General features: G+C 43.0%; 1 long non-coding RNA gene across 7 annotated transcripts in view; it reads left to right on the forward strand.

The window, feature by feature from the left end:
- LOC144380719 (uncharacterized) overlaps positions 1-15,336 on the forward strand; it is an 80,916-nt gene that overhangs the window by 12,232 nt on the left and 53,348 nt on the right. For 4 of the 7 annotated variants that reach the window (XR_013444924.1, XR_013444927.1, XR_013444925.1 and 1 more), the window contains exon 2: positions 340-377. This is a non-coding gene — a long non-coding RNA (uncharacterized LOC144380719). Of the gene's footprint in view, positions 1-339; positions 582-3,770; positions 5,207-15,336 lie in introns of those variants that run through there. The other 3 variants (XR_013444928.1, XR_013444929.1, XR_013444923.1) reach the window with 2 other exon arrangements.

Raw genomic sequence — 15,336 nt, forward strand, 5'->3', positions numbered from 1 at the left:
TTTTTGATCCTGGTTAATTGTGATCTACCCCCCATACACACAGAGAGTCCCTAAATCCCCCCTTTTCCCATTGCACTTAACATTTTGTAATACACTCTATGGTGTCTCTATTTTAGCTGTTTCTTTCTTGAGTCTCCCCTCACCCCTTAGCCATATAATTAAACTACATGAGGGAAGGGATTTTTGCTTGTTTTATTCACTTCTGAATCCCCATTGCCTATGTAAGTGCCAGACATGCAGCATGCATTCAAATATTTACGAATGGAGAGCTTAATTCTCTCCCCCATCACTATACAGATAATCAGCTTTTAACGTGAGATTTCATGTTTGTGTTTTCAGCTTGCAGGGCACTTAGGATCTCATTGGAAAATGTTCAGGTGAGGATCAAGACAGATATGGCCCATATCTGGAAGAGGATTTCCATCTAGCAATGCTGTGATGCAAACAATCATTGTATTCTTCCCAACTGAGATCTGTTCTCTTCACTGCATGTCAGGCAGACCATATGAACACCAATTAGAGTTTGCAATAGAAAGGAACACTTTTGTCATTCCTGAGCTCAGGCAACTTCAGTATTCCATGTAAGTGTACTATATTGCTGTATAACATATTTTAAATTAAGATATTTGGCATTCTCGATGTTACCCACGGCGACCATAGTGGCCAATTCCCCAAAATGCTTGAGACTCACAAGGGTGTCCTATTGACAAAAGACGGAAAACAGATGGAAAAACAGACTTGCAGAAACGGTAAAGTATTTCTCACCAATAGACTCGGTAAGCAGCCTTTGCTGGCTCAGGCACCAGCATCTAGAATATAATGATAAGTCGGCTCCACACACAGCAGGTCCCACAAACTAGGGGTCTTTGGATTCACCTGTACACATATATGTTAATTTGGCCAAAAAAATGTTGGCCTCATTACACTCACGTCGACATGTCAAAAATCTACTGAATTCAAGTCAAAATCTGGGTTACTGGCAGCTCTTGGACAATTAGGAGGCCTGGCAATATTGGGCAGGCATTCCCACAATTCCATTAGTGATAAATCTTGTGCAATTCATCCTGGCCGCGCCACTACTGAATCTTTTTTTTTTTTTTTTTTCCATTTTGTTCTCACAACGATATCGCCTGCTGCCTGGTCTATATTTTTAGAGTGTGATGTTGACTCTATTCTTAATTTCTGCTGAAGTTCCAATTACATGCTTATTAAATTACTTCGGTAGAGCGTGCAACTCTTGATCTCAGGGTTGTGAGTTCGAGCCCCACGCTGGGTGTAGAGATCACTTCAAAATAAAATCTTTAAAAAAAAAATGAACACATATTTAAGGGGTGACTGGGTGGCTCAGACGGTTAAGCATCTGCCTTCGGCTCAGGTCATGATCCCAGGGTCCTGGGATCGAGCCCCCCACGTGGGGCTCCTTGCTCAGTTGGGAGCGTGCTTCTCCTTCTCCCTCTGCCCCGCTCCCCTGTTTGTGCGCGTGCTCTCTCTCTCTCAAATAAATAAATCTTTTTTTTTTTAAAAGAGTAAATCAGGATGTTCTAAGGACAGAATGGTTGAACAAACTATTAATTTACAGCAGCAGGATCCAGGCACCAATTCTACGGACCGGACGGTAGGGTCCCAGAGCCATGTACCTCCTTCACTGAGAAGTTGCCACCACCCCTCTGTGGGAAGGAGGGTTATCTCAGCTTGGAATCTGTCGCTCTCCTTCTTTCACTGTTTTGCTCTGATGATTCCTAACTTGGGCCCCACATATTCCACGTCCCGTACCGCCGTCTTTGGAGTGCTCCTGCACTTAATCGGGACCGTTGACACTAAACTGTGGCAGAAAGAGAGGGGTCTCTACAAATGCAACAGACGTTGTATATATTGGTACAGAGATCGCTGTCTGCGCTGAACTGCCCCTCCTGCAGGAGCTTCTGTCTTCTAGAGTAAAACTTGCAGGATGTGTGATGCAGGTACTTGTCACTCTGGAAAAGCATCTTTTTGCTTTGTGTTCTCCTGGATCTCTTTCTGTGCCACTCTGTGCTGCACCAAGTCATGGAAAAAGCAGTTTCCGGGCTGATGGCAACCCCCCCCGAAATACAAAAATCAAAGATTTTGATAATTTTTATCTCACAAGTAAATTTTTGTCTCCTTCATCCAGATCCCAGAAGATTTTTTGTGTTTTGTTTTTTTGTTTTTTGTTTTTGTTTCAGATCCCATAAGGCTTGGCTGTTCACCCGTATCGGTCTGCTGTGTGTAGGCTGCGCTTAGTGATCCTAAAGAACATAGTGCCATGAGCCCGTTTTTCTATGATCCACGTGGATGTATGAACACGGGCATCCCCAATGCGGTGGTGTGACCCACACATGCCTCGTCTTTCAGAGACCTTCTGAACTCACAAGGGAAATAGATGATTGCTGGGTGGGATGGAACCAGTATGAGCAAAAGGAGAAACAAGCAGTTTATTTTATTTTTTTTTAAAGATTTTATTTATTTGACGGAGAGAGACACAGCGAGAGAGGGAACACCAGAAGGGGGAGAGGGAGAGGGAGAAGCAGGCTTCCCGCCGAGCAGGGAGTCCGATGCGGGGCTCAATCCCAGGACCCTGGGATCATGACCTGAGCCAAAGGCAGACGCTTAACGACTGAGTCACCCAGGCACCCCAAAACAAGCAGTTTAAAGTTTGGTATTGAGACCTAGAAAACCCAGACTAAAGGTAAGCCAAGGTTTGTCATCACAAGAAGGGGAGAACTACACAGGCAGGAAACAGAACTCAAATGAATTTCAAAGGAGAGAAAGTCACCACTTAACCCAGGCAGATTTTTGACCCAGAGCCTTGCTGTGTAAATGGAATTCTATTTCCAAGGGACCTCTGAAGCCAGGACTGCTCAGAACATTCACTTGCTTTTGCAATTGGAACATTAGAAGTTTACATCAAGATGGCAGGGACTCTTGTACCTTTCTGTAAATTCCTAAGACCCAGGGGATTCATAGGACAGCTAGAGCATATATGAAAACCCACTGAGCCTTACCTTTTTCCTTCAGCTTAATACTTGTGAGCCCAAACAATCCAGATTTCAAAAACATATTCAAAATTACTATTTCCTTTAGAACATATTCAGGACATAGGCTGAGGTCTTAGGAAATACAGAAATGAGTAAGCTGTTACTCGACATGTAAAAGATGTATCTTTAGTGTAAAGCTTTTATTGTTGGTTTGGGAGGAATGGGAAGATATGATAGAAATAAAATGGAATTGGACTCTGAGTAGTCAAAGTCACTAACACTTTGGGTGCCAAGGGAGGGGGGTAAGAGCACGGTGCAGTCCTTACAAATAATTTAATATTTGCCCTGGCCATTGGGGCATAACCCATTGCTTTTTAAGAGGACCACAGGGTTCCTTATCTCTCTGTCTTTGTACTTTGGTGGATCCCCATAAACAAATGTGTATTTATCTTGCAAGCCTCAGCACAAACTCAACCCCAAACCCCTCCTGACTTCTGACTGCTCACTACTGGGTTGAGCACACGTTTTCCCCGGTGCTTAACACTCCTTCCCTGTTCGTCTCCCACCACATGTGCAAGGACAATGGCTACGTCCACTCTCCCTTGGCTGACAGGGTTTAGTACCTGAAACACATGTTCAGTAGTGGTGTGTCCCATTAACGCATGACCCGGTGGCCTTCAATCAGAGAGGACTGGCTTCAGTCTAGGCCTCAGCACTTACAAGTGTGTGACAGCGAATTTTCTCCAACTTATTAAACCTCTGTTTCCTCTCACACAGAAAGAGAACACAGGATCCTTTGTGAGGACAAAATGGAATGACTTGGGCAAAGCACTCAGCCCAATTCATCAAAGTAGAGAGAAAATACAACAAACTTTCATGGATCTATCAACTAGCTTGGTTGAATTTAGATTATTTTCAAGATCTGTTTTAAAAATCTGTGGTTCCCAAACTGTGTGCCACAGGGAACTCATAGGAATGCCATCGTATGTTTTTAGTTTTCAAGGGACACATGGGGACATTGGACACCTCACAACCATTACTATCAAAATTTTTGGACTCTAAATACTTAATAAATTGAACCTTTAGACATTTCTTTCAGCTTGGGTAGCATCACAAAAGAATGGAGATAATAAAGGTGCTATGAACCAAGAAAATTGGGAATCTCTGCTTTAGAAATTTTTTTTTTAAATAAAACATTACAATTGTAGCTATAGCCTCTGTGGGTTTGTACCTCTCTCTTCCCATTTAAAGGAACTACAAATCTGAAATTTGAAAATTGACACTTTCTTTTTTTAAAAAGATTTTATTTATCCATTTGAGAGAGAGAGAGAGAGTGCGAGCACACACAAGCGGGGGGAGAGGCAGAGGGAGAGAGAGAAGCAGACTCGCCGCTGAGCAGGGAGCCCAACACAGGGCTCCATTGATCCCAGGATCCTGAGATCATTATTTGAACTGAAGGCAGAATCTTAACTGACTGAGCCACGATAACTGACACTTTTATTAATATTTTTATGTTTTCATTGTACATTTTCTTCCATGTGCATAAATCATATTATTTTTGTATGTTTGGCGCTTGACATAAATAGTGTCAGGTACATTATCTTTCCTGAACTTGCTTTTTTTCTACCCTGCACTGATACACACTCTCTTAATTGGTATTACTTTATAATAAATATGAATATCTGGTAGGGTGAGTCTCTCTACCTTGTTCTAATTCAGAATTATGTGGGGTTTTTTTTGTTTGTTTGTTTTCAGGGGTTCTTTTTTGCCTTATGCTTCCCATATACATTGTAGAATGAGCATTTTGAGTTCTACCAAAAACCGATTGGATTTTGATTAGAATTGCATGAAATTTATATACTAATTTGAAAATAATTGGCATCTTTATGAAAGCATGTCTTCCAATCCAAGAGCTTGCTTAATCCTTTACTCTGCATCATTCAATAAAATCTGTTTTTCCTCCATAGAAACTAGCTCATCATTTTTTAGAGCTGTTTCTACCTTTTCCTACTGCACTGGACTCATCTTTGCCTTGTTCCTGACTTGCAAAATAATGGCTCTACATTTCACTATTAAATATAAAGTAGTTTGTAGTGTTGAATTAGATAATATTTATAAGTTAAGGTTTAGCTTTCTATGCTTTGTGTGTGCATATGTGTATATGCAAATCTTAGATGGATACTGGATTTTAATAAATTCTTGTTTTATGTCCATTTGGGTACTTTAGAAAGTTCTTATCCTTTAAATTAGTTTGTGTGATGAATTGCATTTATGGTTTTTTCTCGTCTTAAATCATCCAGGAAGTCTCATGATAAATCAACCTTGTTCATAATGGTTTTAAAAATAATCAAGTGGTAACTTCTGTTTGCTAATATTTATTCAGGATTTTTGAGTTTACTTTCATGAGAGAGATTGCATAATACATTTTGTGCTCTTCTTTTTCAGTCTGGTGTCAAAGTCATTATTAACTTCAGAAAGGGAGTTAAGGAGGCTCACTTCATTTCTTCTACTTTCTGAAATATGATGTATAAATGCGGATAATGTATTTCTTCATTTTTGCAAAAATTAGCTCCTAAGACATCTGACCCGAGTCAATTCAGGAAATAGACTGTCATTTACTGATTCTAAAAAAATATTGTAATGGTTAAACATCAATTCTGGTTTCTGGTTCTTCTTGAAATACAATTTCTGTTAAGTTACTTGTGCAATTAGAAAATTAGATAAATATAATCAGAACTAAATAATTTCTAGAAAATGATCCATATATCTCTGTTTTTAATTAGTTGGTGTAAATTCATTCATAATTTCCTCTTACCATTATCTACACTGTATCTCTAATCGTGACCCTTTTAGTTCCTAATATTTATTAATGCCTTTTCTTTCTTTTCTTGCTCAACCACATCAGAATTTTCCATTTTATTAATCAAAGCAAAGGAAGCATTTTCCTTTTTTTTGAGTGATTTTCTTTGTGTTCTATTTTATTAACTTGTGCTTATGTATTTTTTCTTCCTTCTGACCTCTTTGGGTACCGTATCCTTATTAAGAATTTTCTTGGAGATGGACACTTAGTTCATTTAACCTTCTTTCCCAATATAAAGATTTAAGGCTCTAGCTTTAGGGACATTCCCACAACTTTTCCCAGGATCCTGAGATCATGACCCGAGCCAAAACCAAGAGTCAGAGGGTTAACCAACTGAACCACCCAGGAGCCCCCCTGCCCCGCCCACAAATTTTGATATGAGGTATTCTTACTATTGTCCAATTCTCAAGAATTGCTTAATTTCCATGATGGATTCTTTGGCCCATGAGTTATTTAGATGTGTTTCATGTTCCCATGTGAATGGGTTCTTCTGTTATTATGCTCCCATTCTCTAACTTAATTGTTATCAGACCTCTGGGTCTGTATAATATTAAAGCTAAATTAACTGCTACAATGTGCTTTCTGGCCTAATACATGTGCTTAAAAGAAATGCTGCCTCTTCACATCTTAGGTTATTTTTTCTCAAATGGTTTGTGCATTCTCGTCTTGTTGGTTTTAAGATCTCCTTATACAGTTTAGATGATAAGACTCTGTGCTATCTGGGTTGCAAACATATTTTTCAAAATTTATAATTTTCTATTGACTTTACTGAAGTCATCTTTTACCATGCTATTTATAGAGTGAAATTTGCTTATCTTTTTTTTAATGCTTTGTAGGATTCCACATTGCCTGAGGACCCCACCACTTTAAATGCATATAGACTCCTATCTGTTCTTGTAGGATTTTTATACATTTCTTTCAGAGAAAGATCCAGGGCTGAGGAATAAATTCATGTAAGTTTATTTATTAAAAGACCTTTTATGAAAAATGCAAACATAAACACAAAATTTGATACAAAAGTGAGTATTTGTCCAAAGTGTGAAAAGAAATCACAACAGAAAAAAAATTTAATATGTTGACAAATATCTCAACTATGCCCCTAATCCAGAAAGATGGCATAATATTTTTTATGAAATGACCGCTTAATATATGTCTGTAGTAGTGTTTTTATTTTCCTACATTTTTTGGCTTCATATTCTTTGATCACCTCACTATATAATTGCAATTGTATATTTTCCATAGAGAAAATAACAAGAAAAGTTAGCCTTTCCTTTAGTAGAGTTGATCAAAAATTGTTTTGTTCTTGATAATTGGGATGTATCACACATATGAATTCAGACACCAACACATTCATTATAAAACCTTTCAAATAGGAAATCTGAAAAACAACACTTCACTCAATTCCCAAAAAGAAAAAATCCATGATGCCTTTGTATTGGTATAACACTGCATTCTGGAGTTGATTCTTGAGAGGGGAGAACTTCCATTTTGACTAAATACCAATGAGAATTCCATCTTCTATCATCAATTGTATATATTTGATCATTGGAAGGCTTTCCACACATTGATTTCTGGCCCTGTACTCTCCAAACCTTGTTCTCCCCCACTACACCTGTTCTCCAGGTGCCGGGCGCAGTAGGACATGGTCATAATGTGGCGTGAGCTGAGGTTCTGTGTCTTGGTGAGAGAATGCTGAGTGGGGCGCTGTGATGGGTCAGAGAATGCTGAGTGGGTCAGTGCTAGCACCCTGGACGCTGATCTACACTGCAACACTTATCCATAACTTAACGCAAAATGATCGCCAACCACAGGCATCTACCCCACCAGGCCAAAACTAAATGCATCCCTTATTCAATCTCCCCTCTGCCAGATCCCATAGGCTCTGTATTTTTTCCAGTGCCATCTGATGACAGAGATGTAGGAAGGGAAGAATGGAAAGTGGGATAACTGACTCATCCCAGTTTGCCCTGGAGTTGGCCGATATTAGCACTGAAAGTCCCATGTCCCGGGATCTCTCAGTCCTGGGCCCACAAGGAAAACCTATTGCTCTAGGGGAGAAGAGACAGCGGTCTTAGCTGTTGGTGCTTAAAATAATTTTGTTTTGGGGCACCTGGGTGGCTCAGTCCTTTGGGCGTCTGCCTTCGTTCAGGTCATGATCCCAGGGTCCTGGGATTGAGGCCCACCTCCGGCTCTCTGCTCAGTGGGGAGTCTGCTTCTCCCTCTCCTTCTGCCTGCTACTCTTTCTCTGTCTCTGTCAGATAAGTAAATGAAATCTTAAAAATAAATAAGTTAAATAAAGTAACTTTGTTTTCCAAATTTTTGAGAACTTTGAGCCCATGGACACGGGCCTCTGCACTTCCTGGGGCATCAGAAGCGACCCAGGCCAGTGAGAGGCTTTAGTTCATGTCAGGGGCTAGAGATGAAGTTCTGGTAGCTTTCCAGTAAATTTGCTGAGTAGATCATTTAAGTCCTGAATCTATCTTTAATTTAAGTCTTTATCTGAAATTCATTGTTTACTTGCGTTCTTGATGTTTTCCCTAGTCTTCCTCCCTCTGGCCATAGTGCTCCTTGAGTGCTTTGTTATGTTTCTATGCCAACGTTCTGTGACTCAGGTACCACTTTTGGAGTCCCCATTTGTCAAAGAGGGGATGACGCAGTCTCCCGCTGGGGCTAGGAGAGTAGAAGCGGAGCGGTGTCCACCTCCCGCTGGGGCTCCCGGAGTGAGCTATGCCTCTGCTCCTGGAAGTCCCAGGCTTTGAAGCACAGAGCCACTGCCCCACTCAGCACGGCCGGGCATCTCCATATCGGGGAGCCGCGTGCATCTCCATATCAGGGAGCACCGGGCATCTCCGTATCTGGGAGCATCGAACATCTCCGTATCTGGGAGCACCAGGCATCTCCATATCTGGGAGCAGCAGACATCTCCGTATCTGGGAGCACCGAACATCTCCATATCTGGGAGCACCGGGCATCTCCATATTGGGGATGACCGAGCATCTCCATATCGGGGAGTACCGGGCATCTCCGTATCTGGGAGCACTAAGCATCTCAGTATCTGGGAGCATCGAGCATCTCCATATCTGTGAGCACCAGGCATCTCCATATCTGGAAGCATTGAGCATCTCCATATCTGGGAGCACCGGGCATCTCCTTATCTGGGACCACTGGGCATCTCCATATCGGGGAGCACCGAGCATCTCCATATCTGGGAGCACTAAGCATCTCAGTATCTGGGAGCATCGAGCATTTCCATATCTGGGAGCAGCAGGCATCTCCATACCGGGAGCACCGAGCATCTCCGTATCTGGGAGCACCAGGCATCTCCGTATCTGGGAGCACCAAGCATCTCCGTGTCTGGGAGCATTGAGCATCTCCATATCTGGGAGCACCAGGCATCTCCATTTGGGGAGCACCGGGCATCTCCATATCGGGGAGCACCGGGCATCTCCATATCGGGGAGCACCGGGCATCTCCGTACCTGGGAGCACCAGGCATCTCTGTACCTGGGAGCACCAGGCATCTCCGTACCTGGGAGCATCGGGCATCTCCGTATCTGGGAGCACCGGGCATCTCCGTATCTGGGAACACCGAGCATCTCCGTATCTGGGAACACCGAGCATCTCCATATCTGGGAGCACTGGGCATCTCCATATCAGAGAGCACGGGGCATCTCTGTATCTGGGAGCATCGAGCATCTCCATATCTGGGAGCACCAGGCATCTCCATATCAGGGAGCACCGGGCATCTCCATATCTCGGAGCACCGGGCATCTCCGTATCTGGGAGCATCAGGCATCTCCATATCCGGGAGCATCAGGCATCTCCCTATCAGGGAGCACCAGGCATGTCCATATCTGCGAGCACCGGGCATCTCCGTATCTGGGAGCATTGAGCATCTCCGTATCTGGGAGCATTGAGCATCTCCGTATCTGGGAGCATTGAGCATTTCCATATCTGGGAGCACCGGGCATCTCTGTATCCGGGAGCATCAGGCATCTCCATATCCAGGAGCACAGCCCCTCCAGTCCCCCACCCATGCTGCGCAAGCGGCCCCAGATCTCAGCACATCTTATTCCAAAGATCTGCCACTCTGCTCATCTTTACTACAGAAATCTCTGAGGCTATTTTCCAGGATCTTACAGAGTCCGTGAAAAAAGAAGGCTCAGAGCAATTTGGTTTGGGTCTGATTTTCTGCTGTAGGTCTGGTAAAAAGCCTCAGCTGTGCCTAACTGTGGCCTTTTGCCCTGGGCGCGTGTGTGTATGTGTGTCCACAGACTTCTGTACGTACGTGTGTACATATACAGTTGGCCCTTGAGTAACACAGGATTTAGGGGTGCTGACACCTGCACAAAAATCCCCGTACAGGGGCGCCTTGGGGGGAAGGGTAGACTTGGTCGAGCAATGGACTCTTGGTTTGGCTCAGGTCATGAGCTCATGGTCCTGGGTGTGGTTTCTACTTGGGATAGGGAATGTGGTGAGGCGGGGCGCTCTCCAGGAAAAAACAAAACAAAACCCACAGGTGGATGTCACATCAACCTGGATTCAAACTTTATCACATACCTGCAAGATTCTTAATCCATCAGGGACCCCAAGGTATCAACTGAGCTTACAAGCTATGTAGGAGAGCTGTGAAGATAAAAGTGAACAATGGCTAGGAATAGGGACAGAGGGACAGCGGGAGGGGGACCCAGGCAGGAGGAGTATTTCAAGATTCCCATCTAGGGGTTCCTGGGTGGTTCAGTCAGTTAAGTGTTTGGCTCTTGGTTTCAGCTCATGACCCTGGAATCAAGCCCCATGTCAGGCTCTGAGCTCAGCAGGGAGTCTACTTGAGGTTCTCTCCCTCTGCCTCTCTCCCTGCTTGTTCTCTCTTGCACTCTCTCGCTCTGTCTCTCTAAAACAAACAAACCTTTAAAAAAAATCTCCATTTCTCCCCCTTCAGCTCCTCCTCCCAACGCAACCCCCAGAAATGCAATGGTTTTACCAAGAAGAGAGAGTACAGGGCGGGCACCATGAAAAGCTTTGATTTCTTCCCCTTTTCTTGCTGCTTCCCTCTCCTTGGGACTTGTGCTAAGAACTTGGACTGTACAATTTCATATCATTTAAGAAAGAAGGGATATTAGGGGGCTGAAGGGGCAGCCGCTTGGCAAACATGAAAGCCTACTCCAAGACATCTTTATAAGCTCGATGCCCATCGGGGTGCTCCTCAGAGCTGCCTCCTGCTAGCTAACTGAGGCTTCAAGACCCAGCTGCTTACGCCCTGCCCTTCAACACGGGGCTTTCTTTTATCCTGTGATTGCTAGGGAGAGCTACAAACGGAATCCAGCGGGCAGCGATAGATAGCATTACCTGTTTTCCTTGTCATTTTTCGGTTTCATTTAGGTTCGACTGCCTTAAGCACTGGAAAAGCTTTACTTAGAAGGCTGGGCTCTGCACTTCCAGGTTCATCAAAATAAAGCAGAAGCCGAGCTGCCTAGTTTTAAGGGCACAAAGGAAAACACAGTTTGGTGATGGGAGGTTTTGAATTACAGTGGGCAAAGATAGTGGCTTTTGCTTAAGACTTAATTACTGAGTGCTTTAATAGGCTAGGTGGGAGCCATTCAAGGACTTTATATAGAGTATCACTTAACTCTGACAAAACCATAGAAGATACATAGGATGAAGATACACAGCATGAAGAAATTGAGACTCAGATAATTAACTTGCCAAAAATCAAGTAACTAGTAAATAATGGAGATCCAGAATATAAGAAAGAAGGGGTATTAGAGATTCAAGGTGACAGTAGATCTTTCACGTTCCAAAAGTCATGCCTTATCCATCAGGCCGCGCCTCTGATGTACGCAAAATAAATATTGCCATATTTCTCCAAGTATAAGATGATATCAATTGTAAGATGCTCCTTTGTGTATCACAGTGGGGAAAAGAGTCTGTGGATTAAACTGACGATTAATTCCAAGACATGCTTGGACTTCAGAGATGTAAAAACAGAGAAGAAAAAAGTACCTTTTAATATTCATGAAGAATGATCCTTGAAAAGTCAGCCAGTCTGAAATGGAAGGAACAGAATAGTTACCTGCTGGCCCAGCTTGAGGGCAGCCTGATGGCAGCCCAGGCGTATTCTGGTGACATGTTGCTTTCTCCAAAGCTCAGCATAAAATTCCGGCGGTGATTCAGGACTTTACCTGCAGGTGGCAGTGCAGGACACCGGATATGGCCTTTGGCCTCCTAGGGCGGGGTTTCAGGGGAGGAGCAGAAGGGGGCAGGTGAAAAACCTGTTTCCACAGCTTCCATTATATTCACCCTTCTGTGCTGTTCCAAACCTCGGAGTCTTTTCTGTTCCCTTTTTCTCCTGTCTGGTCTCTTCTTTCTCCGCATTAACTCTTTTTCTACCCATATTTCCAAAGTCCAAAGAGGTAGGCTTGCAATGAAAATGAATGTATCCTTCTTTTCCCCCCGCAAAATCAGATCAGAAATGTGGGAGTTAGCTAACGAGAAGGAAGCTGGTGTCTTAGTTTCCTGTTATTCTGTGATGTTTGGGTGTCTTGATTGTGTATGTCTGGAGCATATCCTAGATATAACCTCAAGATAGAGATTATTCCAGGGGTGCCTGGGTGGCTCGGTGGGTTCAGCATCCGACTCTTGGTTTCAGCTCAGATCATGATCTCAGTCTGGGATCGAGCCCTGCATCTGAGCTTGTCCCTCTCCCTCCTCCTCCCCACGTGCTCTCTCTCTCAATCTAAAATAAATAAATAAATAAATAAATAAATAAATAAATAAAATCTTTAAAAAATGATAGAGATTTTTCTATCTAAAGAACATTTCTCAGGTAGGTCTCCCTTCTCTCGATGTAGCCAGTGATCAAACCCAGTTGTATCACTCTTCTCCCAGAATCTTGAAACACTTCCGTGATTCTAGACAACTTCTCCCAGCTCCTTGCATACCACCTAACCAGGCTCCAGCTCCCTGAGAACACCTGTGAACACATCCTGTGTCCACTCCCAGTCCCAGACCTCTCCCCAAAATCTTCTTCCCCTCAGTCTCTGCCCATAAAAAAAGCTCATTCTTCAAAACTAAGTTCAGAGTTCCTTAATGAAGTCTTTGCTCACTTAAACCTCATTGCCCTCCACCTATAGCTTTTTTTTTTTTTTAAGATTTTATTTATTTATTTGACAGAGAGAGAGAACAAAGGCAGAGGGAGAAGCCCCAACATGGGGCTTGATCCCAGGACCCCGGATCATGATGGGAGCCGAAGGCAGTTGCTTAACCAACTGAGCCACCCAGGTGCCCCCACTTACAGCTCTTAACAGCTCTCTGTAAATATGTTCATTGTATGCCAGTCACCTCATCAGTTATCAATGTGGCAGTCTTCCTCTGTCCGTCCGATTTATATCCATATTCCTAGCACCTCGCACAGAGCTCAGGTTACAGTAGATACTCGACTGATATTTATTGAATGAATGAATAATTGAATGATTCTTTTCTAAAATATACCAGAACGGACAGGGAAATTATTTTTAACATTTTGCACATTAAAAGCTTTTAAAACTCCTGACATCCAGACTCCACCCAGAACCAGTGAAATCAGAACTTCTCAACTGATGTTTGGGTTGAGCCCAGGCATGGGTATTTTGTAAAGCTCCCCAGGTGATCTCAAGGTACAACCAAGGTTGAGAATCACCTCCATGGCAATGGTTCTCAAAGTGTGGTCCCAGGACCAGCATTAGAATATTACTCTCATCTTATTTAAAATGAAAATTCCTAGGACCCACCCTATACTGTAGAGTCAGAAATGGCAGGGCTGGGGGGATGGAGGGAGTTGACAACAATCCGTGTTTTAACAAGGCCTCCCATGATACAAAGTCAAGTTTGAGAAGCACTGTCTTAGAAGTTTACTTTAAATAAGTTATAGAGACTGTGTGTGAATGAATCCCTCCCACCATTTTCTTCTAATTTGATTCTGGCCCCTATTTCTTGCATATGGCTGTGCTTGCAGAAAAACAACAAGCCCTTTTTAGTTGAAGATTTTTTTTTTTCCAATCTAGTTGGTCTTACGATCAACATCAACTTATGGTAAAATAGCTTACTTATTTTATGTGGTTTGTTTTTTTTTTTTTTTTTCCAATCCTTAAAAAAACCAGAGAAGTATTCTCGTGGTTATTTTTTCAAATCATGGAAGAGAAATGAACAAAACCCAACATACATGGAACTTGTCCCATATGCCAGGCATGGTGCTGAAGTGCCCCATCATCTTACAATAAATCTAAGACATCCATCCCACAGAGGAGGAAAGAAAGGCTGGAAAAAATAGGATGAGTCCACAGGGACACAGCAGAGATGTGAACCCAGATCTGTGCTACCATCCGGTCGTTCTCAGGATTCTCATGACCCCCATTTTGTTATTTTGCCCATAATCCCATAGTTTTCATGAGGAAAATCGGCTGCTCTCAAGAATCCCTGGCTAGCTCTCGAACAGAGGTGGTCACTTTGAGCACATTAAGTACTCACGCTGTTTCCTGCTCATTTGCAGTGGAATACACTCAGGGCTTTCTTTTTCTCTAAGACCTTGGAAAGAAACATGGTTTCACAATGCATCTAGGGTTAAAAGCACAGTTTTCTTCTAAAATGTCTACTTCTCTGAAACTCATACGCTTTGTTCCAAATCTGTGGTCTGAGTTCTTGGATTCATTATTCACATGGTTCCTTTTTGAATCGTGAACCTTAGTAAAGTTGTACAGGCTCTGTGCTAGGCTCTGTGGGGGACCAGCAGTGAGAAAGACAGACAAACCCCACTTGCTCACCTTAAAGAAGAACCGTATACATAAAACTAACCAATGAAGACACTAAGTCTAGATGTTATGACTGTCTTATCCAGGGCAATAAGATAAGAAGAGGACGTCTATGAGTTCAATTCTATAGTGTCTTGTGTGTACGTCTTAAGAGGTCTTTTGAACAGAAAGATCTTTGAACCTATGCTTCTCTATTATAGTTTTTTGGGGAACTGGTATGGATGGTGTTTATTTTGGGAAATAGAGTAAATATTCCCAAGTTTGGAAGAGTCAGCCTATCAGAAGATGCAAACCCAACATTCCATTTCTAAAACAGGACACCTCAATCATCAGACCTCTTTCTCTGGGGAATGGCCAGCCAGTGTCGTCAGCAATTATACCAGTCAGAGGAGAAATTTCCGTGACTTCCGTGGGCCATAAAAATCTGATACCATCAGCAAACTGGAAGGCATTTCCAGTGAAGGTGGCTTCACATACAAAAGCAGCAGAACTGAGTACCACAAGCTCATGGCAAACCGCCAGGCCTGTTCCAGGACCCAGCCCTGCTCAGTGATGCCTATTCATCTGGGAGATGAATCCTAAATCTCAAATCCAAGCTGTGGGGCAAATAAGGCACCCAGGGGAGACTTTCTGTGCACCTGAGCACTCAGAGACACGCTCCACTTGCAAACACGTGAAAGAACCTGAAAAAGTAATCTTTT

This window comes from Halichoerus grypus, unplaced genomic scaffold (genome assembly GCF_964656455.1).
Source record: "Halichoerus grypus unplaced genomic scaffold, mHalGry1.hap1.1 HAP1_SCAFFOLD_103, whole genome shotgun sequence".
In the NCBI taxonomy this organism is placed as follows: Eukaryota; Metazoa; Chordata; class Mammalia; order Carnivora; family Phocidae; genus Halichoerus; species Halichoerus grypus.